Source organism: Alligator mississippiensis, chromosome 11, assembly GCF_030867095.1.
Source record: "Alligator mississippiensis isolate rAllMis1 chromosome 11, rAllMis1, whole genome shotgun sequence".
Lineage (NCBI taxonomy): Eukaryota > Metazoa > Chordata > Crocodylia > Alligatoridae > Alligator > Alligator mississippiensis.
Genome location: NC_081834.1, coordinates 65,378,416 through 65,386,947, shown reverse-complemented (window position 1 = coordinate 65,386,947; position 8,532 = coordinate 65,378,416). Strand labels below are relative to the sequence as shown.

At 47.9% G+C, this 8,532-nt stretch overlaps 1 long non-coding RNA gene across 1 annotated transcript; it reads right to left on the bottom strand.

The window, feature by feature from the left end:
• Positions 1-205: 205 nt before the first annotated feature.
• On the bottom strand, positions 206-8,230 carry LOC109281942 (uncharacterized). Its single transcript, XR_009455780.1, has 3 exons — positions 7,914-8,230; positions 3,788-4,017; positions 206-3,546 (listed from the first exon to the last, which is right to left on the bottom strand). It is a non-coding gene; the product is annotated as an uncharacterized LOC109281942 (long non-coding RNA).
• Positions 8,231-8,532: the final 302 nt, after the last annotated feature.

Below are 8,532 nucleotides of genomic sequence, written 5' to 3'. Positions count from 1 at the left end.
CACGCTCATCTGGACGCACTCAATGGGTCCAATGAGAAACATGGGAATGGATCAAAGAGTCCTGAATTTCATTTCCAGGACTTCCTACTGCAGCCTCCCCATTTGCATACTCACTCACAGATATATGGGTTCTGGACTCTGTTTAATGGGTTTTTCTGAGCTTTCTCTAAGGAACATTGAACATAAAATACAAAACTAGTCCAAATAAAAGCAATTAAAAAACAAGGTTTTACTTTCCCAGCCTACTGGCCTACCTACTTTAAAAAATTTTTGGCCACATAAATAATGGGTACTTTGCTGCACAGTGGGCTCATCTACATGAGAGGCTGACTGCACAGTAGCCTAATATTACTGCTCATTAACACCACATGGCAAAAATCATGATGCAATGCTACTGCACTGGGTGCCATATTAGGATAATCTGCCACAGCATCACAAAAAAGGCACTTGCCAGTGTGACTGCATAGTAACTCAGGTTACTGGACATGTATTTAGTACTTGTTTATACAAGTAATAAATAAATGCAGTGTCAAATGCACATTAGTATCTCATGTAGACACAGTCAATGATTCAGGTTCAAGTGCCAGGATGGAGCTAATCCCTCCATGCCAGGACTAACCTACACAGGCTGAGAACAGAATAGAATAGTTTATAATTGTATAATTGTTTTATATTTTTTGTACTTCCAAAAATTTACCTCTAAGGATTAAGTCCCACAGGAGTAACTTGTGCCAAAAAAGAAGGCAGGCAGTGCTACTGAGTTCTGGGTCAGACTTTAGAGGGGTATTTGGGCAGTCTACAATAATATAAATACAGACAGACTATTGCCTACAATGGATTACAGAAGTGAAATCCCGCTGTTTACAGGTAAGTGTCAAGAAACAGAGAAACTGGCTTTCTAATCTGATCGGATAGCTTGGAGCAGTTTGTTCTATACTTTGCCCTCCTGAGAATAGGAAGCAACTACAGGTGCTACCTAGATTTAAAGCAATGATTGGGGTGGTCACCATGACCCTGTTCTCCTCCACATGCCCTCAGATGATAGGCCCCAGAATTGTTTCTGACCTCCAGGTTTTGGGAAGCAAATTTTGAGCTGTGTGGGAGATGTCACAGCACCCCTTTCCTTTGTTTTTTCCTCCCTGGCCCACTCCATTGCAGCTTACTTGATTCAACTACTTCTATGGAAGTGGGAAGTCTCCAGTCATAGATTTATAGATTCTAGGGTTGGAAGGGACCTGAGTGGGCCATCTAGTCTGACCCCTGCCCTTGGCAGGCAAGAAAAGGGTTACCAAACCTGGGGTCATGTGATCCCAGCCAGGTACTAGTCCTGTCTCCTCTTGAAGACCCCCAAGGATGGGGCGAGCACCACCTCCCTTGGAAGCCCATTCCAGATCCTGGCAACCCTGACCATGAAGAACTTTTTTCTAATGTCCAGTCAAAATCTACTCTCCAGTAGCTTATAACCATTGTTCCTTGTTGTTCCAGGGGGTGCCCTGTTATACAGATCATCGCCTACTTCGTGTTGCTCTCCCCTTATGAACTTGTACTCCACCACAAGGTCCTCTCTCAGCCTTCTCTTGGAAAGGCTGAAGAGGTTAAGGTCCCTTAGCCTTTCCTTGTAGGGCCTTCCCTGCAGGCCTCCAATCAGATGAGTGGCTCTTCTTTGGACCCTCTTGGTGTTGTCTGCATCCCACTTGAACTGCGGCATCCAGAACTGGACACAGTACTCCAGCTGTGGCCTGACCAGTGCCGCCTATAGGGGGAGAATCACCTCCCTGGACCTGTTTGTGAGGCACCTATGGATGCGATTGGCCCCCCCCACCTATGGATGCGATGGTCGGGTGGTGGCACCTATGGATGCGATTGGCTCTGCCGACTACTTCATCACATTGATGACTCGTGTTCATCCTGGAGTCAACGGTGATTCCAAGATCTTTTTTTGCCTCAGTGGTGCTGAGAAGGTTGCCCCCCAGCCTATAGGTATGATGGCAGTTCTTTCTCCCTAGATGCAGCACCTTGCACTTGTCCTTATTAAATCCCTGAGGCTATGCTACCCTGCACCCTCTTTTTGCTCCCAATGTACCTAAAGAAGGATTTTTTATTGTCCTTAATCCCTGCCACTAGCCTGAGTTCTAGAGCTGCCTTGGCCTTCCTGACTGACTCCCTGCAGGTGCAGGCCAAGGAAGCATACTACTCCTTGCTAGCTACCCCCTGCTTCCACTTCCTGTATGCTTCTTTTTTTGCCCTTAAGGTATCCTGGATGACTGTGGTTAGGTCCCTTTAAGCAGATACTGGAGATGCTACTTAGAAAGTGCAGGATGAGAGGTATTCTTTGTTGTGCATCAACTACTTGGGGAAGGCTGTCTCTCAATCTCCATGTTCTATGCCCTTCAGCTGTTTGAGAATCTTATATGGGCTCACACTCCCAGAGAGTGGAATAGGTATGTTTCCTTCATGGTGCCAGAAGCAGGGTTGCTCTTTTTCTGGTGTCTGTGTGCATTCTGCAGTGCCTGACTCTACAGCTATAACTCCTTATCCCTAATGACTCTTGGAAATGGGCCACAGGTGGTCTTAACAGTTCTTTGCACTGAGACACATATCCATCTTTTCTACGTCTTCCTGAGCCCTGTAGCCACCCCCTTACCTCAAATGATTCCTACTCTCAATTTCCCTTGACCCAGAACTCTCCCCATCATCTTGACCCAGGCACTCTAAGGGGAGCACTCCCAGAAGTCCCTGCCAAGCTAATGCCAGGGAAGCAGGGAGACAACAGATATTTTAATTTATATGCCTACATGGCAGTTACCCAGGTGTGAAATCTTTGCACACATGCATCTGGGCAAGTACAAGCCCACCATTTGTAGTCTGGAAAAAATCTATGACAAGCAGGCTTTATATTCTAAGAGCAGCTGTGCCCCAAAGGGAGACTGTGGGTGGTGCTGAGCCCAGTTGCATCCTCATGCAAGGCCTGCACTGCTTAGCCTATCCTGGGGTCTGGCTTCTCTTACAGCAGCAGCTCCGCCAAACACGGGGGCTGCAGGAGATGGTGGTGGATGGGAGGATGGTGTGGGAGGCATGACTTGCCTGGCTGGAGGCTGAAAGTTGGATGCAGGCCAGGGGTTCCTTGGTGTAGAGCAGAGCAGAGCAGAAATGGGGGGTCTAGCAGGCAGAAAGAAGCTGCCACTGAAAGAAGCTTACCCAAGACACCAGAGCAATGGTCACACCTGCAGATGGCTGCGGGGGTGGCACTGGTTGAAGAACATCTGGTGTTGGTGTGGGAGTGTCTTATAAGTGCTTGCCGATGCTGATTCACTCACTAGAACCAGAATGCTGGCTTAAAGCAGACATGGAGTAGCACAACAGGAAGTGAGTTCCCCACACTGGCAAATGCTGTGCTGGAAGACAGGTTGCGCCAGCAGGGGCAACTGGTGGAAGCCTGATTCAGGACAGTTGTCCACTAGAGACACCAAGAGGACCCAGCATACTCACTAGAGCAGCAGCAATGGGAGCTGGATGCTGAGGATTGGAATTGGAGCAGCAACAAACCTAGATGACAAAAATAGATAAAGAAAGCTGTAAAACTATGAGTAGGAAGGCTGGATAGCACACTGTCCAGTGTGCCCAAACCCTGACATACCCAGACAAGGGAGGCTTGTGTGGAATTAAGGACTATAAGGAGCAGACGGGCTTTACATAGACATTTTAAGTAGAATTCAGATAATTTCAGTCCTGATTGCTGATATTGTGAGAAGGGTTATTGAACTGAACTGGTTGGGACCAAACTTACTGGAAGTAACCATGCACCATCAGGTTGTTGCTAGGCAGAGTATAAGGGAGGCAGATCCCCAGGTCTGATAATGCTGTGTGTGGTCATTAAGAGGCTGATGAAGGCAGAGATAATATCTTTCTCCCTTTATCTATTTCACCTCAAAGATGTGGCAGGTGAGAGACCCCGGTATCTTTAAGGATCGACACAGCTGGCCAGCTCTCAGCTCACAAGGCACCAGAAGGCATGGGCTAGATAAAAAAAAAACAAAAAACCCTAAATATTTGGCCAAGGGCTGTCATGGTAAATTATAAGGGGGTACAGCAGGGCCAAACTCGGAGTGGCATGGGGGAGGCAGGTAGAGCGGGGCTGGATCCAGAGACAGGGATGGGGACTGGGGCCAAACACAGTGTGATGTGGGGGGTGGAGCAGGGCTGGACCTGGAGTGGTGGGGGTTGGATGGTAGAGCAGGGCTGGACATGGAGCGGCAGGGGGTGTGGAGCTGAGGCATGTATGGAGCAGTGAGGAGGGCTAGGCCACACATGGGGCTCTGTCCCTGCCCCCCTCCCCCCCCCCCCACATCTTTCTTAATGGGCAATTTGCTAATACACATGTAAAAGCCAGCAATGCCTAGTGGGTCATCAAATTTTCTTCAGTGAATAATAAATTTCTTTTGTGTGTGTTTTTTACTATAATGGTAAACACAATATAAAATGAACAACAACAAATATAAACCGTACAAAGAAGAATGTTAAAAATCAAAATATATGCCTATATATATTATATCACTCCTTGGTAGAGAAGTGGATGCTAACCAGCTTCCTTCTCCCTGCTGTTCTTTGTATTCTGAGCCTGGTGAGCAATGCACCTCATCCTAAAATCAGAGATATAACATCCTCCTATGTATTTGCATCACTTCTTCCCAGGTGGTTTTCAGAACATCTCTTTTTAGTGGTGGGAGGCAGAGCTCAAGCAGCACTGATTAAACAGTATGTTCAGTAGGACCATCCATTTCAGTCCTTCAGACCACGTTCCTCTTCACAGAGAATTCTCTCTGAACTCTCCTCTCAGGCCCCCTAAGGTGCTTGGCTACTATCCACCACCATTTACCCACCAAGTATGCTCAAAAGGGTCTCCCTGATCTTCACAAGATGGAAACATTTAAAAAAGTTACCTTCTCAGCACAAGGAGGGTATGGAAGTCCATGGCTGGGTCAGCCATTCAGAAAGTGTGCTGCGCCATCCACAGAGTGCTAACTGTATTTTCTTTGCTTCATCAGTCCATAGGGTGTTATATCTGGTTTTATATTAAGGTCTTTCTGAACTTCATTAAGGCTACCAAGGGCACTCATACAACCATCCTGTACCCTGAACACCACAGCCTGTATTGAATCAAACCCAGAGGCTATCATGTTTCAAGGTATCATGAACCAATGCACAGTTCACCAATATGACCACTGTGTTGTCAGCATTATCCACAATGCAAGGATTTTAGGAACTTCAGCCTGAAACACACAGCCCCCTCCAGTGACTCTGGGGGAGCTGGCCATGGTGATACCAGCATTAAGATGAAAAGAGTGGCTAGCTTTTCTGCTACTTGTGTACCCAGTTCATCTCCTGTTTGCACAGGTCATGAAACACTACAGTGGACACTTGGATGCCAAGAAGTAGCTATCTAACTGTTGGCTAAGGAGCTGCTCTGCATTCATTATCAGAGCAACACCCTAACTTCTAACAAAAAGCATCTCTCAATAATGAATATAGATATAGGGACCAATGTCCTGTATAACCAGAAAGTGAATGTGTGTGTGTGTGTGCACATGCACACACGCTTGTGTGAGTTAAAGGATGCTGAAACTTATCTTGTTTGTTAAGGTATCTGAGTGGTAGCCCAGGCACCTCTCTGAATCTCCAGTCCTTAAAGCCTCACCAGTCACAGCCAGCAATTAGATGACTTAAGTAGTGTTCACATCAGCACAGGAGCCAGTCTTTAATGTGACTGCAGCTCAGGTAACTGATACTCCTCTTGCTGGTCATTTAAGATCTAATCATAGTTTCATAGTAGGTAGGGTCAGAAGGGACCTGAGCAGATCAAGTCCAACCCCCTGCCATGGCAGGAAAAAGTACAGGGGTCAAACAACCCCAGCAAGGTGTTCATCTAACCTCCTCTTAAAGACCCCCAGGGTAGGAGCCAGCACCACTTCTCTTGGAAGTTGGTTCCAGGTCCTAGCTGCCCTGACAGTGAAGTAGCACCTCCTGATGTGTAGCCTGAATCTACCCTCTGCCAGCTTGTGACCGTTATTTCTAGTCACTCCTGGTAGTGCTTGAGGGAACAGGGACTCCCCCAATGCCTGCTGGTCCCCCCTGACTAGTTTCTAAATGGCCACTAGATCTTCTCTTGTGGAGGCTGAACAGGTTCAGGTCCCATAGCCTGTCCTTGTTTGGCCTGCCCTGCTCTCCCCGGATCATATGGGTGCCCTCTCTGAACCCTCTTGATGCTGTCCACATCCCTCCTGAAGTGCGGCGCCCAGAACTGGACGCAGTACTCCACCTGCGTCCTGACCAGTGTCACGTAGAGGGGGAGGATCACCTCCTTGGACCTGCTCAAGATGCATCTGTGGATGCATGACAAGGCGTGGTTGGCCTTCCTGACCGCGTCCCCACACTGTCAGCCCATGTTCATTTTGGCATCAGTAATGACTTCAGGATCCTTTTCTGCCTCTGCACTGACGAGAATGCAGTTCCCCAGCCTGTAGGTCTGCTGCTGGTTCTTCCTCCCCAGGTGCAGCACCTTGCACTTGTCAGTGTTGAAACCCATCCTGTTCTCATCTGCCCACCCCTGTAACCTGTCTTGGTACAACTGCAGCCTATTCCTCTCTTCTAGCGTGCCCACATCCCCCCACATCTTTGTGTCATCAGCAAATTTGAATAGGGTGCTTTTTACCCCCTTGTCCAAGTCACAGATGAAGATGTTGAACAGGGCGGACCTGAGGACCGAGCCCTGGGGGACCCAACTGCCCACATCCCTCCAGGTCGAAAATGACCCATCCACCACCACTCTCCGAGTTTGGCCCCCCAGCCAGTTAGTGACCCATTTGACTGTGTAGGTGTCGACACCACAGTCCCCTAGTTTTTTAATGAGAATGGGGTGAAAGACAGTGTCGAAGGCCTTCCTAAAATCCACCAAGACTACATCCACTGCTACCTCTGCATCTAAGGATTTTGTGACCTGGTCATAGAAGGCCACCAGGTTGGTCTGACAGGACCTGCCTTGAATGAACCCACGTTGGTTGTCCCTAAGCATAACCTCCCCTGCTGGCCCTTTGCAGACATGCACCAAGATAATTCTCTCCCAAGATCGAGGTAACACTAACTGGCTTATAGTTCCCTGGGTCCTCCTTTCTCCCTTTTTTGAAAATGGGAATCATATTGGACCTTTTCCAGTCCTCTGGCACCACACCAGAGCACTGCAAGTGCTCATAAAGCTGTGCCAGGGGTCCTGCCATGACCTCTGCTAATTCCCTCAGCACTCTGGGGTGGAGGTCATCAGGACCAGCTGATTTAAATATGTGCAATCCCTCCAGAAGTTCCCTGACTAGGTCCTCTCTGACCCTAGGCCTGGGTGCACCTCCCCTGGGGCCTGAGGGGGTACCGGTGGATGGGCTGATCTGGTTCCTGCTCAGGAACATGGAGGCAAAGAAATCATTAAATAGGTTAGCCTTGTTGTCTGGTGCAACAACCAGATTTCCTAGCGTGTCTTGCAGAGGCCCCACGTTACCCGGTACCTTCTTTTACCCACTATGTATTTAACAAAGAACTTCTTGTTGTCCTTGATTCAGGTCGCTAGTCCCAGTCTCATCTCTACCTTGGCCTTCCTGACCGCCCCCTGCAGCCCCGAGCAACCGAGGTGTAGTCCTCCCTGGTGATGGCCCCTCCCTTCCATTGGCCTCTCTTTTAGCTAGGAGATGTTCCCGTATGCTTTTGGTGAGCCATGGCTGCTTTTGCACTCTCTTGATCCCTTTGATCCTTGTTGAGATTACCTCCCTTTAGGCATGGAAGATCGTCTTCTTAAGGAACGACCACTCTTCTTGGACACCCAACTCCCCTCCCCTCCAGGACCTCAGTACTTCTCCATTTATTCTTCTTACCTCATTGAAATCCACCCTTCTGAAGTCCAGGGCTGCTGCCTTGCTCCAGGCTTTTGCCACCTTGTGCTGGATGGTGAATTCCAGCAGGCGATGATCGCTGTCACTGTGGTGGGAGAAACCTCCCTAAGGTTCATTGTCTAGCTGTAATTTAATAGACAGACAACGCGGGTAAAGAAAGACAGCTGTTTATTTGCTTGAGCAAAGACCATAAAGCCAGCAAAAGGCAAAATGGCCCCCCCTCAAGGGTGAGGCGATCTTTTATACTTATTACAATAAGGCAAGACTTACAGGGTTAACAAAAGCAATACTTGGGCGGTGCTTTATAATTCTTTGTAACAGCATATTTCTATTAAGCTGAACTAGCACTTTTTAAAAGCTAAAAGTTAAGTAACAGTAACATTATAATATGTTAGCAAAACCTTACACAGTAGTAGATACTTCTCAAGGACACAACCACTGCACCCAGAACAATGGCTTCCCTGTCTTATCTTACTTCTTGCTGTAGCTGATTTTTCAGCACACAGACACAGATCCACTTTTTAACTCAGAAAATGCTTCATACAGTTAAAATGATTACTTGACACAAGCAAAGGCTTAGCTATCATTCTGCCTTGTGGTC